The sequence below is a fragment of the Myxocyprinus asiaticus genome, chromosome 6 (genome assembly GCF_019703515.2).
Source record: "Myxocyprinus asiaticus isolate MX2 ecotype Aquarium Trade chromosome 6, UBuf_Myxa_2, whole genome shotgun sequence".
NCBI lineage: Eukaryota > Metazoa > Chordata > Actinopteri > Cypriniformes > Catostomidae > Myxocyprinus > Myxocyprinus asiaticus.
Window position 1 is genome coordinate 39600859 of NC_059349.1, and position 23169 is coordinate 39624027.

General features: G+C 40.5%; 1 protein-coding gene across 1 annotated transcript in view; it reads left to right on the plus strand.

Annotated features, from left to right (window-relative positions):
- LOC127442342 (uncharacterized) overlaps nt 1-23169 on the plus strand; it is a 219310-nt gene that overhangs the window by 47945 nt on the left and 148196 nt on the right. The gene's annotated exons all lie outside the window — the stretch shown is intronic.

Below are 23169 nucleotides of genomic sequence, written 5' to 3' on the forward strand. Positions count from 1 at the left end.
CTTGCAAGCTGAAGAACACCATCCCAACCATGAAGCATCATGTTGTGAGGGTGCTTTGCTGCAGGAGGGACTGGTGCATTTCACAAAATAGATGGCATCATGAGGAAGGAAAATTATGTGGATATATTGAAGCAACATCTCAAGATATCAGCTAGGAAGTGAAAGCTTGGTCGCAAATGGGTCTTCCAAATGGACAATGACCACAAGCATACCTCCAAAGTTGTGGCAAAATGGCTTAAGGACAACAAAGTCAAGGTATTGGAATGGCCATCACAAAGCCCTGACCTCAGTCTGATAGAAAATTTGTGGGCAGAACTGAAAAAGCTTGTGCAAGCAAGAAGGCCTACAAACCTGACTCAGTTACACCAGTTCTGTCTGGAGGAATGGGTCAAACTTCCAGTAGCTTATTGTGAGAAGCTTGTGGAAGGCTACCCAAAATGTTTGACCCATTTTAAACAATTTAAAGGCAATGCTACCTAAATACTAATAAAGTGTATGTAAACTTCTGACCCACTGGGAATGTGATGAAATAAATAAAAGCTGAAATAAATCATTCTCTTTACTGTTATTCTGACATTTCACATTCTTAAAACAAAGTAGTGATCCTAACTGACCTAGGAAAGGTAATGTTTTCTACGATTAAATGTCAGGAATTGTGAAAAACTGAGTTTAAATGTATTTGGCTAAGGCGAATGTAAAATTCTGACTTCAACTGTACGTGATGACATGGTGAAAATCGGGGTTTTTATTTCTATTTAATTTTCAATTTGTCATTGAAATTTAGTTTTATTTCCATTAGTTTTCACTCTATGACTGTTTTAGTTTAGTATTAGTTTTTTTTTTTCAGTAAAACTGCTGGATTGCCTTTCTGGTAAATGTACTAAATCTGCTATTCACACATGCAGTGACTTCCATCTTTTCACACATCAGAAACAAAATGCTGTTAAACTATGTGATGTAATTTACCAGAAAGGCTCATGTGTATACCTAGTTCTAGAAGGAGGCTAGTTATTTTATTACAAGTAACGAAATCACATACTGTTCCAGTAAAGTTTCCGTGAGAACTTTGTCACTGGCCCAAATCAGACATGCTCAAACCATATACAGAATATCACGGCTTTGTTCACACATAGCATTAACTTTTCCTGTAATGTTACTACTTCTCATTCTGTGAAATTGCCAGAGTGGATTTTTCTGTACTTACCAATTAATCCTGTACTGTACTGTCTATATGGAAAATGTTTTCGTTAACTTTCCGAAAAAAGGCTGAGGTGTGAAAGCACCTTCTATATTTAGTTTAGTTATGTATTGTAGAGCTACCAAAGCTACTGCATTGATATCAGTACGCTTAAAGGCATTCAACTTTTCAGAACCGTTGAAAATGGGTTATAAATGTTTAACCTTGGTTCCCTGAAAGGAGGAAACTGAGACGCTGCATAGCTGTGGCATAGCTACTGATTTTTCACTGTTATGGGACGAGAGATACGCTCTCCTTCCCTTCAGTCGGAAAATCCTGATTGACTTTAACATTGTGTCCTGATGTTGTGGTGCTGGGCTCCGGCTTATATGTCCACGATTTACACCAGCAAAAGCAGAGCACCAAGCATCATCAGCTAATCAAATTGCCGTGATGGTATAGGGTTTCAAAGTCAACACCCCCTGGGGGATGCTCCCATAGCAGCGTCGAAGTTACCTTCTTGTAAGGAAATGTCTTGGTTGGATTCCCTAAGGCATTTAACGAGTCGCCACGTAGCTGCTGATTTTTCACTGTTATGGGATGAGATACACTCTCCTTCCCTTCAGTTGCAAAATCCTGATTGACTTTAACATTGTGTCATACAACACCCCCCCCCCCCCACACACACACACCCTTAAGATAGTTTCCACCAATTACAACCATGTCACAGTGCGTCCTCAATTCCAAATGTAACCAGAGCCTTCAGGGCACCTCTGTCTGTCACCCCCGTATTCATCTCGGAATCTCTTTGTCTGCCTACCCTGATTCTTCTATTTCTCCTCCATTTCCTCCACATTACTTCATTTTCTCAGTTTTTTACAGTAAACACACATAGTCCAATACAATGACACACAAAAACTAACACTCACTAGCCACTAGTTCATCCTCACCTCTCTCTCCAGTACTTCAGGGTCTCCATTCATCTCTCCCTTCGCTCATTTATGACTGTTTTGCTGTTTGTATGCCCCCCTCCCTCCACAAGACGAGGGTGGCACTGCTAATGCTGATTGCTGAGATGGAGATAAGGGCTGGCACTATTGATGACTCCTCGCGTGACAGCGAAGACAGAGGTGCTCTATTATTAGTGAGGACAATAACAACAACAGTGGAAGCCTTAATTGAACGAGAGTCGCCCACGGCGGCACAACCTGATGACATGAGCTAAAAGACCAGACGCGTAAGACCGAATGCGGGTGTGAGGGGACAAGATCTGACCTTTCTGGGCGGTGGTGGACGGGCTCTGAAAAATAGGATGTTTATAATTAGTATGGCTCGTAAACAAATTTAAACAATTGTAATAGTGTGTCTGTGTGTGATTTTGTGAGGAAAATTAGTCACTGTTGGGGTCAGGCAAACAGTGGAAGCCGTTAAATCAAAAGACAAATGGAAGGTGGACTGGATCTTTTATGACAGGGGTTCTCAATTGGTGGGTCACAGGTCTGTTCTAATAGGGTTATGAACAGCAGGAAAAACATGTGCAAACAATGCTGATTGCAAATAATAAAAGTGGACTTATATCCTATTACAACTAAAATGAACAAAGAAGAGATCTGAATCATTTTTAGTCCAGATACAAGTTGAAAAAATTTGTAAAGAGAACTGGCCTAAGACTTTCACTGGAAATACTGTTCATTTTGCTGCTGCATTATCCAGTAGACTGGTTAACAAAGTTTTTTCATAATAGGCTACACATTTATATACACTCACTTAGCAATTTATTAGGAACACCTGTACACCTACTTATTCGTGCGATTATCTAATCACCCAATCAGCAGTGCAATGCATAAAATCATCCAGATACAGGTCAGCATGGACAGGACAAAATTTTATTTCAACCATGGCATGATTGTTGGTGCCAGATGGGCTTGTTTGAGTATTTCTGTAACTGATGATCTGCTGGGATTTTTACGCACAACAGTCTTTAGAGTTTAGAATGGTGCCAAAGGAATGGTGCCAAAAACAAAAAACATCCAGTGAGCAGCAGGTCTGTGGACGGAAACGTCTTGTTGATGAGATAGGTCCCAGTATAAAAGAGGAACCCCAATCAGTTCCACACAGAACAATTAATTCCACACAGAACAGGATTACAAAATATCACAGAATGTCAAGGCAGGAGCAGGGGCGAGATCATTGACAGCCGCATCACACCAGATGAGTTCAGTGAATTCTATGCCTGCTTTGAGGCCCTCAACAATGAGCCACTGGGGAGTAAGCTGGGGAGCACGCAGAACCCACTATTCACAGTCTCGTCTGCAGATGTGACAAATATTTTTAGGAAAATAAATCCATGGAAAGCAGCTGGCCCAGACAATATTCCTGGATGAGCACTCAGAACTTGCTCTTCGATGCTAGCTGATGTCTTTGCGGATATATTCAACTTGTCTCTCGCACAAGCCTCAATTCCCACCCGCTTGAAGAGGACCACCATTGTAACACTGCCAAAAAATAATAAAGCAATCTGTCTCAATGACTTCCGGCCAGTTGCACTGACTCAAATAGTGATGAAGTGCTTTGAGAGAATCGTCATGAGTCACATCCAGACCATCACACCGGACACTCTGGATCCTCTCCAGTTTGCATACAGCCCAAACAGGTCCAAAGAGGACGCCATCAGCACAACAATACACACTGCCCTCACACACTTAGAGAGCAAGGATAACTATGTTTAAATGCTGTTTATTGACTATAGCTCAGCATTCAACACGGTGATACCATCTAAGCTCATCAACAAGCTTTCCACCCTTGGTGTGCCACCCACCCTCTGCAACTGGGTTCTAGATTTTCTAATGGGCAGACTGTAGTCTGTTAGAATAGGGAACCACATGTCTGGGACAATAACCATAAACACAGGAACTCCTCAGGACTACGTGCTGAGCCCCATGCTCTACACGCTCTTTACCTTTGACTGTGTGGCCTCCTAGAACAACACCAGCATCATCAAATTCACTGATGACACGACAGTCATTGGGCTGATAACTGGGGTGATGAGTCAGCGTACAGGAGGGAAGTGGCTGATCTATTGAAGTGGTGTCAGGACAACAATCTCTCCCTAAAAGTTAAGAAAACAAAGGAGATGATTGTTGATCCATGGAGGAGAAGGGGGCAGCACTCAGCACTGCACATTGGCTAAACAGAGTTGGAGACAGTGAGCACTTTAAAATTCCTTGGTGTTCACATCACTGAAGATCTCACCTGGTCTCACAACAATACATACCTGGTGAAGAAATCTCGACAGCATCTCTACTTCCTGAGAAGGCTGAGTTAATTCGGCATGTCAAGCAGAATCCTCAGCAGTTTCTACAGGTGTACAATTGAGAGTATCCTCACCAGCTCCATCACAGTCTGGTTTGGAAGCTGAACAGCTTAGGACCGTAAGGTTCTACAGTGGTGGTGAGAGCTGCCCAAACCATCACTGGAACAGCCCTACCATCACTGGAGAGCCTCTAACAGGCCAGGGTCATCAGGAGGGCCCACAACATTATTAAGGACAATAGCCACCCCCAACACAGCCTATTCACACTCCTACCATCAGGTAGACGCTACAGGAGTGCAAAAGCAAGAACAACCAGGCTGAGAAACAGTTTCTACCCGCAGGCCATCAGGCTTGTGAATGACTCTCATCCACTGCCCCTCCCCCCAGCATTGCAGACACAGTTTTCCCTCTGTTCATAAGAGGTGTCAAGCTTTACCCCACCCTGCCTACACACACATATATATGAATGTAACAATATTGTTGACCACTACTGAAACTAACTCCGCAGGCCTTTGAACATGACCATCTCCATATTTACAATGCACGTATACACTTTCTCTTGTACACTATTTTTAATTTATGTTTCTAATATTTACACATATGTATGTGTATACACTTTTACTTGTGCACTTTGTAATTTATGTTTTTTTTTTTTAAATGATTATGTTTTGTGTTTTATGTCTTATGTCCTGTTTAAAGTATGTCTGAGGTTGCTGGGAGGATTCACAGAGTAAGAATTTTATTGTACTGTGTTACACTGTTTCTTGTACATATGACAATAAACTCTTAACTTAACAACTTAAAAGTGAGGTATAGATTTTAAAATGATACAAAAAATAAATCCCTGCTATCGGATCGGGGTTGGTATAGGCCGATACTGAAAGTTCAGGCATCGAAATCTGATCGGGAGAGAAAAAGTGGCATCAGTGCATCCCTAGGTATCAGGGCAGTAAACTATATATTTTCATTACGACCACTTGTTTCTAACAATTTTAAACAAAAATCTTGAAATCCACTGACAAAATTTAACAGTATACAGTAAATAAAGGGAACTTTTTAACTGATTTATTTATCTCTTTTATATATATATATATATATATATATATATATATATATATATATATATATATATATATATATATATTTGATTTAGAGATATCTATTGACATAAGCACTGCATCATTTTCAAAAAAATCAATGTGTACTCACTTAGCAGATGAGAGAAATATGAGAGAAACTGAGGGTGTTGGGAATCAAGAAGTTGGAGAGATGGCAAAATGGTGGGAGCAGTCAGTAAGTAAAAGCTTTCAGGAAGAGCTGAACTATTATGAGAAAGATGAAGATGTTAACAGAGTTAGTAGAAGAGGTCAGATGACACAGAAAGAGGGACAGAGAGATGAATATTGATGAGAATGTGATAATGTGTGTTGTTTAAGTGCTGTTGAAAAAAAAAGCAAAGCAGACAGGTCCATGCCTCGGACTTGCCATTACTGATGGATAAAGAATTATTTAAATGATGGAGAAAAAAAATTGCCTGGGCTTTTGGCAAGTTGGCACGTAACATCTCTGCCGTTAAATTATTCACAACCATGTTACGTGAGATGGGCTTCTCGTGCTCATTTTTATAACACCCATGTTTCCTGCTAAAATGCTTTTTTTATTAAAAGTTCCTCTCGCCCGGACGTGAAGGAAGAAGAAATGAAATGAATGGAAAGGAGGAGTGTTGAAAAAAGGATGAGTGAGTTTATGGGTTTTTTGCCATCTCAACGGCTGTGTGTCTTCAGGCGCTGTCTCTTTGCCATCCGCTCTTGCAGTGATGGATCTTGGGTATTGTAGTATTGATGGATGAGCTCACATCATTTCTCTATCATGGTCATGAAGGGCATAACCATTAGTCCAGTGGTTCCCAACCCTGTTCCTGGAGGTTCCCCAACACTACACATTTTGGATATCTCTCTAATCAAACACACCTGATTCAACTCATCACCTTGCTGGTGGAGACTCCAAGATCTGAATTGGTGTGTCAGATAAGGGAGATATACAAAATGTGCAGTGTTGGGGGGCCTCCAGGAACAGGGTTGGGAACCGATTAGTCCATGTGCCAGACACCCCTTATAGCTTGCACTCGAAGAATCTGCTTTATCAAAAAAAAAAAAAAAAAAAAAAGCACTTAAGCTTTATCATTCATTCCTTCATTGGGCCACTTCAAACTTGGAGGGTTTATTGTAGAAACCTTGGAAAAAGATTGGAGCACCTAATGCCATCTTCACACTGCAAATGAGGCACAGAAGTTTACATTCTGAAATGGCATATACCACTAAAATGTGCTTTTACCCAGCCTGTCTAAATAGTTCATTTAAAAATGAAAATTCTGTTATTATTTACTCACCCTGATGTTGTTTTAAACATGTATACAGTAACTTAATTTATTTTGTAGAACACAAAAGGAGACGTTAGGGCACAGGGGCGGACTGGGACTAAAAAGTGGCCCTGGACTTTCTGGCCCAGAGCGGCCCACCAAGCCCTGCCCACAGCACACCACACCATAACACAATGGCTCATTGATTCCATTTTCCGGCTCAATTTCACATTTCTGTGTTGAAAAAAAAAAAAGAAATTTCTATTGACTGCTAGTCATGACAACTACTTTGCACAGTGCACATTTGTTTTTAAAAAAACATAAAACCTGGGGGCCTGGGTAGCTCAGCGAGTAAAAACGCTGACTACCACCCATGGAGTCACAAGTTCGATTCCAGGGTGTGCTGAGTGACTGTAGCCAGGTCTCCTAAGCAACCAAATTAGCCCAGTTGCTCTCAATGGGGCACGTGGTAAGTTGTGCGTGAATTGCAGAGAATAGCATGAGCCTCCACATGCGGAGTCTCCGTGGTGTCATGCACAATGAGCTGCATGATAAGATGCACAGATTGGCGGTCTCAGAAGCGGAGGCAACTGAGACTTGTCCTCTACCACCCGTATTGAGGTGAGTAACCACGCCACCACGAGGACCTACTAAGTAGTGGGAATTGGGCATTCCATATTGGGAGAAAAGGGGATAAAAACAAACAAACAAAAACCAAAAAACATATAAAACCACTGTAAATGTGATGAGTGGATTTTTTTAGAGAATGCTCTAAAAATATGCACTTTATAGCTCAGACAAATAACATGTCTGAAAACTTTTCCCCCAACGTACAGATGTTAGGTTAAAATGTATATGAAAGTACAAGCGAAAGTGTGTATTTTAGGTGTTGTGACAAGTCAGCATTTCTTTAAAGTTTTAAAGAACTTTTATTAGAAGTGCAAATAATTATACTTGTGGAAACAAGTATAATAATAATATATTATATATGTATATATAGCTATTAGACATGTAATGATGCACAAATGTCACGATACAATACAATAAGATACGAGCACTCACAAATGATTCGCTGAAACGTATTCAAGGATTCGACATAAATGTCTTTTAAATCATTCAAATGCCATAAAAGCGTCTGATATTGGCAACAAAAAGCAGAGCTCTAAGTAACTTAAACAACAGCACTGCATTTATATTGTTTGATTATCAAATCAAATCAAATCACTTTAACTGTCACACAGCCATATACACAAGTGCAATGGTGTGTGAAATTCTTGGGTGCAGTTCTGATCAACATAGCAGTCATGACAGTGATGAGACATATACCAATTTACAATAACATCAAATTAACACAACACAATTTAAACATCTGTTATACACATAATTACACTATACATAATATACACAACAATATACAAATAATAACATACACTGTACAGTATACAATACGCAGTTTGTTTTTTTGTTTTTTTTACTATATAGATACACATTATTCAATAAAAATTAAAAATTAAAATATATATATATAAAAAAAAGTATATACAGGTGCTGGTCATATAATTAGAATATCATCAAAAAGTTGATTTATTTCACTAATTCCATTCAAAAAGTGAAACTTGTATATTATATTCATTCATTACACACAGACTGATATATTTCAAATCTTTTAATTTTGATGATTACAACTGACAACTAAGGAAAATCCCAAATTCAGTATCTCAGAAAATTAGAATATTACTTAAGACCAATACAAAGAAAGGATTTTTAGAAATCTTGGCCAACTGAAAAGTATGAACATGAAAAGTATGAGCATGTACAGCACTCAATACTTAGTTGGGGCTACTTTTGCCTGAATTACTGCAGCAATGCGGCGTGGCATGGAGTCAATCAGTCTGTGGCACTGCTCAGGTGTTATGAGAGCCCAGGTTGCTCTGATAGTGGCCTTCAGCTCTTCTGCATTGTTGGGTCTGGCATATCGCATCTTCCTCTTCACAATACCCCATAGATTTTCTATGGGGTTAAGGTCAGGCGAGTTTGCTGGCCAATTAAGAACAGGGATACCATGGTCCTTAAACCAGATACTGGTTGCTTTGGCACTGTGTGCAGGTGCCAAGTCCTGTTGGAAAATGAAATCTGCATCTCCATAAAGTTGGTCAGCAGCAGGAAGCATGAAGTGCTCTAAAACTTCCTGGTATACGGCTGCGTTGACCTTGGACCTCAGAAAACACAGTGGACCAACACCAGCAGATGACATGGCACCCCAAACCATCACTGTCTGTGGAAACTTTACACTGGACCTCAAGCAACGTGGATTGTGTGCCTCTCCTCTCTTCCTCCAGACTCTGGGACCCTGATTTCCAAAGGAAATGCAAAATTTACTTTCATCAGAGAACATAACTTTGGACCACTCAGCAGCAGTCCAGTCCTTTTTGTCTTTAGCCCAGGCGAGACGCTTCAGACGCTGTCTGTTGTTCAAGAGTGGCTTGACACAAGGAATGCGACAGCTGAAACCCATGTCTTGCATACGTCTGTGCGTAGTGGTTCTCCCCCACATTTTTGAATGGGTTTTGTTTCACAATCCTCTCCAGGGTGCGGTTATCCCTATTGCTTGTACACTTTTTTCTACCACATCTTTTCCTTCCCTTCGCCTCTCTATTAATGTGCTTGGACACAGAGCTCTATGAACAGCCAGCCTCTTTTGCAATGACCTTTTGTGTCTTGCCCTCCTTGTGCAACGTGTCAATGGTCGTCTTTTGGACAACTGTCAAGTCAGCAGTCTTCCCCATGATTGTGTAGTGTACAGAACTAGACTGAGAGACCATTTAAAGGACTTTGCAGGTGTTTTGAGTTAATTAGCTGATTAGAGTGTGGCACCAGGTGTCTTCAGTATTGAACCTTTTCACAATATTCTAATTTTCTGAGATACTGAATTTGGGATTTTCCTTAGTTGTCAGTTATAATCATCAAAATTAAAAGAAATAAACATTTGAAATATATCAGTCTGTGTGTAATGAATGAATATAATATACAAGTTTCACTTTTTGAATGGAATTAGTGAAATAAATCAACTTTTTGATGATATTCTAATTATATGACCAGCACCTGTATATATATATATATATATATATATATATATATATATATATATATATATATAGAATGTACAGTATTGTACTGTATTGACATTCAGGCTGTCGGTTGATAGTCAGTTGTTAAGAGAGAACATAATATAATAATAATAATATAATTTATGACAGTCCGGTGTGAGATATAAGAGTAAGGGTAATAAAGTGCAGTGCTGATGTGTTTTGATCGTGGGAGATCAAGAGATCAAAAGTCTGATTGCTTGGGGGAAGAAGCTATCATGGAGTCGGCTGGTGCGGGTCCTGATGCTGCGATACCGCCTACCTGATGGTAGCAGTGAGAACAGCCCATGGCTCGGGTGGCTGGAGTCTCTGATGATCCTCCGAGCTTTTTTCACACACCGCCTTGTATATATTTCCTGGAGGGAGGGAAGCTCACCTCCGATGATGTGTCTGGCAGTTCGCACCACCCTTTGCAGTGCTTTGCGGTTGTGGGCGGTGCTATTGCCGTACCAGGCGGAGATACAGCCAGTCAGGATGCTCTCCACAGTGCAGGTGTAGAACCGTGTGAGGATGTGGCGGTTCATTCCAAACTTCCTCAGCCGTCTCAGGAAGAAGAGGCGCTGATGAGCCTTCTTCACAACGACTTCAGTGTGGACGGACCATGTGAGTTCCTCAGTGATGTGGACACCCAGGAACTTGAAGCTGCTGACTCTCTCCACTGGTGCTCCATTGATGGTGATGGGACTGTGTTCTCTGTCTTTTCTTCTGAAGTCCACCACAAGCTCCTTTGTCTTACTGACGTTGAGGGAGAGGTTGTGCTCCTGACACCAGTGTATCAGAGTGTGCACCTCCTCTCTGTAGGCTGTTTCATCATTGTCAGTGATCAGACCTACCACCGTCGTGTCATCAGCAAACTTAATGCTGGCATTGGAGCTATGTGTTGCCACACAGTCATGTGTGTACAAGGAATACAGTAGTGGGCTGAGAACACAGCCCTGCGGGGCTCCAGTGTTGAGGGTTAGTGATGAGGAGATGTTGCTGCCTATTCTAACCACCTGGCGTCTGCTTGACAGGAAGTCCAGGATCCAGCTGCACAGCGAGCTGTTTAAGCCCAGAGCCTGGAGTTTCTCATCTAGCTTGGAGGGCACTATGGTGTTGAATGCTGAGCTGTAGTCTACAAACAGCATTCTCACATAAGTGTTCTTTTTTTCCAGGTGGGAGAGAGCAGTGTGTATTGTAGATGCAATGGCATCATCAGTGGAGCGGTTGTTGCGGTAAGCAAACTGCAGCGGGTCAAGATTGAGTGGCAATACAGAGCAGATGTAATCTCTGATTAGTCTCTCAAAACATTTGCTGATGATGGGGGTCAGAGCAACAGGACGCCAGTCATTTAAACAAGTTATTTTTGATTGTTTTGGTACAGGCACAATGGTGGATGTTTTAAAGCATGTGGGGACTACAGACAAAGAGAGGGAAAGGTTGAAAATGTCCGTAAAAACACCAGCCAGCTGGTTCACGCACGCCCGGAATGCCGTCTGGGCCAGCGGCTTTGCGGATAGTCACCCGTCGGAAGGATCGGGTTACATCCACTACAGAAACGGAGAGTGAACTAACCTCTGTAGCTTCAGCCGCGAGAGCTCTCTCCGCGAGGGCGGTGTTATTTCCCTCGAAACGAGCATAAAAAGTATTTAGCTCATCCGGTAGAGAGGCAGCGGTGTTCATGGCGGAGTTTTTATTCCCTTTAAAGTCCGTGATGGTGTTAATTCCCTGCCACATGCTTCTAGAGTTGGTGGTGTTAAACTGTCCTTCAATCTTGCGCCTGTACTGGCGTTTTGCTGTTTTGATAGTTTTTCGGAGGGCATAACTGGCTTGTTTATGCTCCTCCGCATTCCCGGAATTAAAATCGGAGGTCCGCACATTAAGTGCCGCGCGAACATTGCTATTGATCCATGGCTTCTGATTCGGATAGATTCGTACAGTTCTGGTCGGAATCTCTTCCACTACGCATGTTCTGATGAAACACATTACGCTATCAGCGTAGAGCTCGATGTCGTCATCAGAGGCGGACCGGAACATCTCCCAGTCCGTGTGATCAAAACAGTCTTGTAGCATAGAGTCTGATTGGTCCGACCAGCACTGGATCGTTCTGAGGGTGGGTGCTTCCTGTTTCAATTTCTGCCTGTAAGCGGGCAGAAGCAGAATGGAAGAGTGGTCCGATTTGCCAAATGGTGGGCGGGGGAGGGATTTGTAGCCATCCCGGAACGGAGAGTAGCAATGGTCCAAAACCCGGTCCCCTCGTGTGTTGAAACTAATGTGCTGGTGATATTTTAGTGCAACTGATTTTAAACTGGCTTTATTAAAGTCCCCGGTCACAATGAACGCTCTGTCCGCTCGGTGCACGGAGAACCCCGCGGGTTCAATGGCTGAGTCTGGAATCTCAGCAGACATCCAAGTTTCTGTTAGGCAGATAATGCAGCAGTCCCTCGTCTCTCGTTGGAAAGAGATCCGCGCTTTCAGCTCGCAGAGCTTGTTATCCAGAGACTGAACATTTGCCAGTAGAATAGTGGGTAGCGGGGGTCGATTTGCGCGGCGTCTTACTCTGATGAGAACGCTGGCTCTGTTTCCCCTTTTCCTCCTGCGTTTCCGCGGCCATGCTGCCCAGACAAATGGCTCTGCTTGCGTGTTTGTAAACAGCGGGTCGGCATTGAGGAATGTGAAGTCCGGTTTTCGGTGTGAGATCGCTGAACCAATGTCCAAAAGTGTTTGTCTGTCGTAAACAATAAGGCAGACAACATCCAAGACAAAAAACATAAGAATTGTGAACAAAACAAACAAAACATTGCTATGTTGTGTAGGAGCTCGCAACGCAGCAGCCATACTCGGTGCCATCTTGAGTCCATGTTTTCCATCTTGAGTCCATGATTACTGAGAAAAACTAATATGAACTCACAATTTTCATATTTTTCTTGTGAAAATAATTTTGTCTACACTCTAGTCATTTATATTTGTGTAGTACTTTTCACAATAGACAGTTTCAAAGCAGCTTTATAGAAAATCATGCCTTGTTGTTTGAAAGCCCTCTGTGAACAAGCTGAAGTGACTATAGCAAGGAAAAAACTCGTGAGGAACCTGACCTCTGGTTTTACAATATACGTACATAATCCAATATTTTTTAGCGGCTTAAGCAAAAAATCGATCAGCACAAGTAATTTTTTTCCCTCTTCCCTGTTTCACTTTGTATGCAAACTTTACCGCCTTTATTACCGGCTTTTAACATGTGCGCAAGTGTTGTTCTCAAAGCTGTTTACATTTTGAAGTCAAAAGCAGATAATTATAAGTCTCATGTAATCGTGGGTTTCTTACATTGTTGGATTTTTGAATAAGCTGTTTTTTTATAGTTATAACCCATAACTTATGAGCGTCTTGCTGTGCATGTCACGTTCAGTGTCGGCTGGGAGAGGTGGCTGTTAAACTTACTGCTGCTGTTTCTTCCTCACAAATTCACCGATTTGCGTGGTGATGTCGGCGTAAATAGAACAACATGTTTGATGTACTGTAGCACCAGGACATGACACCTTGTTGATGAGAGAGGCACAAGGGGGACCTACACATTATTAGGCAGGTGGTTTTAATGTTGTGGCTGATCGGTGTATATGCCATAGATAATGTGTAATTTGTCACGATTACATTCTGCATTCATGGCGTTGATGCTAACATGCTAAATGTGTTCATAATATGAAATGGCTTCCCTCCCGTGACAAGGAGGAGGGCAGGGCCAGGCCGAGAGGACACATGCCTGGCCCTGAATTGGGCTAATCAGCCGGGAGGGGGATAAAGACGAGCCGGAGGTGCCAGTTCAAGAGAGAGAGAGCCACATGTGGCTGTTGTGTGTTTGTGTCTAAGTGTTTGTGTTTAAGTTGATTTGAGTTCATTTATGTTATTAAAGTTATGTTGACTCTTCTGCCAGTTCCCTCCTCCTCCTTGCCCATCCTTTACCCATTACACCTCTGTTATTGTTTTTGTTATAAATTTTGTGAAAAGAATCCATGTAAGATCATAAGACATGTTTTTTTTAAAGAACAACATCAATACTACTGCAAAAATGGGAGTATAAAAGGTTTGCAACTCTGCCTTTTTAGTGTTTTCATATTAACGAATCCCGAAAGAGTGAAGAAATCTACCTGAAAAGGTGTATTGTCATATAAACACCACACACTACAAAATAATTGTATGCTTTGATGTCAAAAGCAGTCAATAATCCGATGTCAACAAGGCTTTTTTTATGCTAAAACAGAATTGTCATTCTTGGTTGAAGGGGGGGGGGGGAGGTTGGGGGGGGTGGAGGGGGGAGTTAAAAGAAAATCTTTTCATGTGTTCATCCAATCTTCAATAAAATTAAACGGAAAAGGAAAAAAAAAACGGATGGAATTAAGTACACAATGCCTTCCCTGTGGTAAACATTCCAGTTTGGATCAATTAACCGCGAGCTAATGAGCAAAGAGAGGTCCGTCTTAATATCACGCCATTGTTCATTTGTATTTTTAATTAAAGGGTTTTGAGGAAAAAATAGCAAAAGTTTTAATTGTTTTTTGTTTTTTTTAGGAGGGGAAGATCAAAATGGTAATTATAAAAAATGGCTTTAAAGTGCAGGAGATTTAGAGTTTTAATTAAAGACGATTTTGTTTAGCATATGGCATAACTTAACAGTTTGTTCAAAAGTGACGCATTCATCCCTTTACTCTATTCACTTCCTCTTACCTCTCTTCATCTTTCTTCCTCCATTTGCCCCTCCCCTTGCTGCTGTCTCTGTCATGTTTTGTTGGAAGGCTCTGACTGTAGTGGATATAGGCAGCAGATTAGCACGCAGGAGCTGTGCTGAAAAAGCTCAGCTGAGGTACAGGAAAGGCGGAGGTTTCAGTCACTCAACTGGATTTCTGAGATTGAATTAGTGAGTTTAGAAGCAGCGGCGCTTTCTGAGATATATTGTGATGTTTCACGCCATTCTCCTTTCTGCCTCCAGCTCCCTGCTCTCTCTCTCTCTGCCTGTACCTCCTGCAGTTCCCCCTTGTCATTTTCCATGCACATCTCTCTTTCCTCTTCTCCTTTCTTTTAGCTAACTCTTTAACTCTCCCATTAATTCTCCCGACCCCCTGCTTGCCTCTCTCTGTCGGTCTATCTCTCACAATGTCTGTGATCTGTTTGATGCAGCCTGGTTTCTGCCACACCGCCTCAGTCTTTTTCTATCTCTCCTTTTCTTCCGGAGTAGCTGTGGTAAATTAGGCTGAAGTGATTAGCTCATTTTGATTACACTGCTTGGCTTATTTGCTTGGCAGATGCCCTTAGCCATGGAGATGTTTTGTAGGTTACGGCGTTACACACACCCTGCTTGCACAGCTGGGTATTTCGCCAGTGAATTTCAGGTTAATTGCTCAGATCACGGATACAGCACAACATCCCAAACATGAGTTTAATACCAGCTCCAATGCTTACAATAGCCGGAAAGGTTTTCTTAAAATTTGTTGGCTTAATTATATATGTATTTCTCACCTTGTTGCAAACATAATGAGTCTGGAACTGTTTTTTGGGTCTCTAAGTTCGATTCTTAATGCGAATAGGGGCCATTTATAATGCCTAATGCAAGACTATATACTCAGTTGATACAAACAACAAAAAGCCAGACATAGCTCTGTTCCAAAACCAACCTGGTTTCATAAAATAAAGTTACTATACTAAATAATTTTTATGTGGCTTGTTGTAGGTTTGGCGGCATTTCCCTGGTAAAATGAGCACTAGAGGTGCTAAAACAACAACGACTTTTATTTCCTTTCACACAAATCACAAGTAAAGTGGCAGATTAACAGTTCATTAACAGTTGCCCTGTTCCTCACACAATTTTGTCTTATGACATCTAAACACTTTTACTATAGTGCATGATGATACATTTTAGTGTTTGCATTATCAATTGCGCAGTAGCTCAAATGATAGAGTGTTGCAGAGCAACCTAGTCGACACATTAACCAAAAATGTCATAGAAACGCCACAAAATGGATGTCAGATAGGTTAAGGTTTAGGGTAGGGTGGTTTGTTGATTTAAAACTCGATAGAGCATTAACCTTAAAAAACTCATCTTTTAAAGAGTAAAATTTAACTAGCTTTTAGCAGCTCACAACTGACATTTCACCTCGGAACAGCTGCAATATGTGCAAGGAGCTACGTAATATCATTTTGCAAAAATGTTGCCACAGTCATGTTTTTTTTCATGAGATAAAGCTCTCCAGAACCTAGTGAGCAGCATATGAAGGCAGAATTTTAAGGCGTCATAGGCTCGCTCTTTAATAGGGATGTCCTGATACCATTTTTTTTTAGAACGAGTACCGATACTTTATTTTTGATACTCACTGATACAGAGTCTTAAACCTGTTTTTTATTATTATTTTTTTATTAATTCCATATCAACAATTTGTTTCAATTTTATCATCAAAATGGTATTTAAATAAATTAATTCCTTTAAATTAAACTTTAATCAAATGAAAATATAGCAATTCATTTTCAACATGATGTATTATTTTCATCAAATGAAGTTATTTTTACAGAACCTCACAACACAATCCAAATTTTTATTTTATTTTTGTTAAATAAGGTGCTGCATAACAGAGCATCACAGATGTGAGTTATTGCTTAAATATAATAAGATGACTATTGATTTTATAATAATTATTATTTGTAGTATTACAGAGAATATTACATAACTATACAGTAGTGATCTATTTCAGTCATGCTTTTTTCCCTTAATTAAATTGAGATTTTTTTTCCCGCAGCTTTTATTTTGAAGAGTTTCTGTGTTTTTATGACCAAGGAGCTCTGACGTTATGACGGTAGCTTCCCACTCTGGAAAAGCCAGTTGCTGTGTGACTCAAAGTGATTATTTAACCGCAAAAAGCTGCTATTTAATTAAATAAATATGTAGTCTGTGCCTTGCTCTACATAGTGAATTAGTGCGCTTCTCGCAGTCATCTGCTACTAACAATGCGTGCGATGCTCATGATGTTGTTTTCCATGTATAAGCCAAGGAACTCTTTGTGTCTTTATGTCAGCACAAACTGGCTCGACACATTCACAAGCACTCACATTTAAAGCGAACTAACGTTATATCATGCAAACTATATATTTATCTAATTAAATCGCAGCTTTTGCTGTTAAATAAATTAACTAGGACATGAAGTGATTTTAATTTGTGTGCTGAATGTTTACGTAACGACATTCATATGGTATCGGTTTTTGGTATCAGAGTATTTTTACGAGCGAGTACAAGTGCATGAGCGTGGTAACGGACCTGATTCCGACACCAGTATCGGTATCGGGACATCCCTACTCTTTAACATGAAGGCTGTTCAGAAGGTAGGCAACTCAATCATGTTGCCACCCAAGATACCTAATTTTGACCAAATTCGAAGGCAGCACACATGTATCTTGCACGGAAAAGGCAATCCTAGAATGCATTGTGACAAGCAATTTTTACTAACCTACTCCAATTATATCCATTTGTGGTTTGAAATCTGATTACAATGATTTTTTTTTTTTTTTGGAATACGTCTAAGTTGGTCAGATTTCAAGTAGTTTTTGCATAATTTAGGATGTGACATTGGTGGAGGAAAACACCATTCCAGTTTAGATGAGAGGCATAAACATAGCAAAATCAATGCAACACAATGCAACACAATGCAACACAATGCAATATCCCTCTTATATTCTCATATTCTCGCCACATCATCTTTTTTTTTTTACAGCGAGAACAGACAGCTATGTCTGTACAGGCAGCAAGGGGGAGCATGAGGAGAAAAATAGCTCAGAACTGTCATTGGTAGTGGATGTTGATTGTTCGATTTCTTGGAGACAGGAAGTGAGTTAGGTTTAATCACCGGACTGCTGAGAATGGAATGATCGTGTGAGCGCCAAGGTAAATGAGTTGACTGCATAAGCAGGTCAAACTTTACTAGTGATTTTTTTTCTCTCTCTCTTTTTCTTCTGCGCTCTCTCTCTCTCCGATTTCTTTGGAAGGACAGGGAAAGGGGGGATTACATTTTATCGGCTGCCAGTCTCTCATCTCTGTAACTCGCTCCATCGCCTGCCACGTGCTTGGTTTCCTTATCTGTTTATCCTTAAACCTCTAATCTTCATCTCTTTCTCTCTCCTGCTCACTGCATTAATGTCTTTTCTTGCTCCAATCTAGATTTCTTTTTATTTTGTTCGCTCTCATACTTTCTAACTCTCCTGTTCTGGTCTATACTTCACTTGGCTCTCATCTCTCTCTCTCTCTCTCTCTTTCTCTTTCTTTCTCCATCTCTCTCTGTCTATTTCTATCTGTGTACCTGCTGCCGAGTGCATTGTGTATTCATTCTGCATAGGCATTTGTAAAAGAAATGTCTGCACACATCAAAGTCGCTGTCTGTCGCCACTGTGCCTTCCATCCAGCCCACAATGGTAAACCCAACAGAAAGGTATAGAGAGGAGAAAGTACAGAGATATGATAGCTTTCCCAGGATTAAAGCCAGGTGTGTTATTATTGAAGTCCCTTTGTTGGGATTGTGCGGACTGGATGCTCTAAAAAAGGACATTCAGCTTTTGAATTCTCATCAGCGATCGAGTTCTTGTCAAAATTGGTTTGTAATTCTTTAGCTGATAAATTGACATCCTTTAGATATCTAATTAAAGAGACAGCTGCTGTTTTTTGCCGCACAATGTTATTTGTAATTCTGGTGTAATTTGTAGAGTTCCGCAAGTAAAAGTGTCCTCAAGGGATGGTGAAACAAAAACTGCCTAAACCAGTTGAAGGCGGTTTGGCTGGTCTTAGCTGGTTTAAACTGGTTTAACTGGTCTCCCAGCCTTTGCCAGGCTGCTGTTTAGCTGGTTTAAGTGGTCAGCCAGCTGGTCTTCCAGTCTGACTAGCTTACAAGTGCCCAAAACCTGTCAAAAATCAGCAAAACAGACCACCCTCACCAGCTTGTCCATGCTGGGAGACCAGCTAACCACATTAGGCTGGTTTAAGCTGTTTTTTCCAGCAGGGATGAAAGAGGACAAAGTTACAATTTGGATGCAACAAAGATACTAAGTGGCAAAAAAGGTACAGGTAATACTAGCTGATGTCTAGATGACAAGGAAACTATATATAGAGAAATAGAGATTTGTGAGCTTTGGAAGTACAGAAAGAAAGAACAGGATTTAGATTTAGACTTAGAATTTAGTCAAAATGTAGAGAGAGAAAACAAGTCAAACCAAAATGGTGCTGGTTCTTTGTCAACAGTTGTAATAAATAACATTTATATCAATCAATTAACACACTGTATTTGTATATTATTTTATTTTCGATAAAGGAAAATAAAGGGGCTGTAGTGACATACACAGAAATGGGATGGCCATCAACTGAATGTGCATCGCACTGCTACACTGGCTGTTTCTAGTGTAGAGAGCTTTGTTGATTATAATGGGAGCAATCTAGTTTTGTGCAATGAACTTTTGTTTTGTTGCAGTTTTGCCAAACTAAATTATTGTTTTTTTGAATACTTTACTTGGTGCAGTCATTATCTCACTCCCCCCGGCCTCTGACGTGAGCGGTTCCTGGTTCAAGACCAGGTTTTAGAGGGTGGTGCAGAGCCTGTTTTCTGACCCAACACTATGGGTGACTAAATCTACTCCCTATGTCAGTAAATCAGTATATTGTGAACACGAATCCGGGCACTGCCAAGTGTGTTGATCCACTAAGTATTGGGACACTTATGACTCTTTTACAATTGGGAGTTACTTGTGACCTTTGCCGATTTTAAAATGTAGAGTGTTATAATGAAAGATAAATGAGATAACTCTTTTAATGGGCATTATGGATGAAAGATAATTGGATGAAATGTCTTGAAAGACTTCAGAAGATATGACAACATTTCCAGTAAGGGAACAGCATGAGCAACGATGCTCCTTGGTTTTTACGGTGCATTCTGGTAATTATTAGGGAGCGAACGTTTCAGTGCACTGGAACGATTTTGCGAATGGGACAGACCCTAGAAATGGTCGACTCCCTGACCATACCCTGACTACTTAACTAATGAGCTGATTGAGGCGCACCCCATATTTTGTGAGGGAAACGTGCAAAACCATTCCAGATTGGAAAAGGGGGGCTAGAGACAGTGTTCTCATGGTCATGGAAAACCTATAAATATCAAACATGTCTGGAAAAGTCATAGAACTGTATGTAGTCAATACTATACACTCACTGAGCACTTTATTAGGAACACTATGGTCTTAATAAAATGTCTGACTTCTGCTGTTGTAGCCCATCCACCTCAAGATTCGACGTGTTGTGCATATGTAGGTGTACAGGTATACCTAATAAAGTGCTCAGTAAGTGTATATTTTTCTATGCTCAGCTATAAAATATCTCATTGGCTAGAAATTGCTTTAAGCCAGTGCAATTAGTAAAATCCTTATTCAGTAATCATAAATTACTGAAAATGACAGAAAAATCATGTAAATTCATTGGTCAAAGGTGTGGGAACCCTGTAGAGAGAAATAATAATGGATCTAAATGTTTCAGGGAGAGAAGGATATCAGATCTGAGAAAGAAAAGGTTATAAGGTGGATAAAGAACAGGGACCAACAGAAAACGGTAGAAAAAAGGACAAATGAGAGGTAGATGGCGAGAGAAAGAGAGTGAGCTGGATAGAAGGCTAGTGTGTAAGAGATTGATGAGAGAGAGTGAGAAACTAATTCTCACTTCAATCTGGGCTCGAAGATTAAGGAAGATTAAAGAGATAGAGCGAGGGCGGGAGAGATGGAGTGATAACTTTTACTGCATGCCATAGAGAGATCTTTGAATGGCTAATACCCTGAGAGAGGGAGAGATAGAATATATGGGCGATAAAGGGATGGAGGGATAGATATAGAGAAATAGAGAAAAGCTGACTCCAAAGACTCTTAATAGCAGTGGTCTACTAAAAAGAAGCAATATGCTGCTCACTATAATGCCCTTATTGATATGAACATGTAGAGAGAGGGGCCTAAACAAAGCTCTCATGATGCCCTTCTATAAAGCTGACTTTACCTATTTCTCTGTATGACACAGTGGATTTGTTTGGAATGACATATTACCATACTAGTCTTACTCTTGCTGCAGTATACTACATGCTACATAGCCACATTGTGCAGTATTCAACAGAACACACTGTAATGTAGAATACTACTGCATAACGCTCTGTTTAACCTATTATAAAAATAAAAAAAAGTAAGCAGTATGTAGTTCATACCCGCAGTATCCAGTAAGTAGTAAGCTAGTATTCCATTTTGTACATAGCTAATATCAATGCTGCACAGAAAATATATCTGTGCTTGCTTGTTCCAACAGGCAGGAGTGTGACTGTGGGAGCAAAGCATTCAAATTAAAGGGGGATCCATCAAAAGGAACGGCAGAGTCAATCCGTTATGCAGGATTATCGGGTAAGCTTCTCCACAGTAATGGATGTGGCTTTATAAACAAGAAAAAGGAAAGGAAGGCTAAACAAAGCACAGGGATTAAAAAAATAAAAAATAGGACGTGATCTCTGTGCTCCCAAGGTGGGGAATCTCCTCATCAGACAGAATGCTTAGATGTACATTGCCTGGCCCATCCTATGCTCACTACCATGTGATTACATCTAATACCGACCAGTCTCTGGGGAGATATCACTAAAGATGAATGCGCTCTCTGCATTGTTTTAGCACCCTATTCATTTCAGGAATTATGCAAATCAGTTAACAGTGCAGTCACCCAAAAATTTTGTGCTGAACGCAATTTGCAGGACACATATCCCTATCTTGTAGGCCAGTTCTGAGTCCTAGGTTGTGGATGATCCAGCAGATTTCCTTAATCTGACATACTTCAATGGGACTGTACAGCATTGCTCCTCTTCGATCCTGGCACCTTAATCGACTGAAAGTGCATTTGACTGCATTGCATATTTTGATATATGCCCAGTTAAAACAATAAAAATCTACATCTCTTTTGATAAAACTCCATTTACTGCCTACATTCCACCAACGGTAATAGCGCAACGTTAATTGTGCCAAGCAAACAGTGCTGAATTTTGTGAATCAGGTGCAATATCTAATAAGCCTAATTACACTGAAAAGAATGACAGTGTCTTCATTTAAATACTCATGATGTAGTGCTACTTTAGCACATTATGTGCCAGGTTAATCTGGTTTACTGGGTGTTTAGCAAATAAAGGGGGTTCCACGTGACTCAAATCAGTGTTGCTGAATAGATTGAAGTCTATGAAGTGAAGCAAGTGTCTGTGTTAGCAGTACCCCCTGCAGTTCCCTCAGGTGTTGTAATGCGATGCTCAAAGTTCAAACAATTTCAACTTTGCACCCGTTTCCACTAGGCTTGGGATGAATGGCTTTTTCATGCATCGATTATCTGAAGATTTTCCCAACAATTATCGATATATATCTGCATTTTTTAAATGTATAAATAGGGCTGCTGGTAGCGCAATAGGCTTTGTATTTTTAAACATATTTCTTTACACAACTTTGGTAAAGTGTGAGCAGCAGGGTAAATTAAAGGCGGTTGCACACCAGACGTGTCTGGCGGACAACGTGGCGCGTTCTAAAATTCAAAACAATTATTTTCTATTACAGTATGCACACCGCTGCTGACAGACGCTGGGCTATGACCCTGGAGGATGCTTAAAATTCTGCAGTGCCAGAATTTCCATTAAATTCGACTTAAATCCTTTTCTTACTCTAGCCATCACTAGGTGATATATTGTGTATAAGTATCTTTCATTGAGCCTACACAATGTATTTTCAGTTACAAGTATGTCTTTTTGTGGGATGACAGCTTGAATGAAAGCAAGGCTTCATACAGAGAAATTGCGTAATATACGTTGCCATTTCTAATCATTCATTTTGCGCAGTTACACCAGTTTCATACACTAACCTGAGCGCTTATCAACGTCACTTTGTTAATTTTTGAATAAGTACAGAAATCTTCATAACTTTTGGGTGTATGGTGATTAGATCCACAACTTTGGACTGTCATCAGCTCTTCCTGTGTGTGTGGTACCTGTGCCTTGTCCATGGCGACTGGCTTTAGTAAATGCTCACCCTCTTGTGGTTTCCTAAACTATTACTCCAGGCATAAAACAGCACACAAATTAGGGTTCTAATTTAAATGTCGGCTAATTTTAATATATCAATGCCTCAAAAA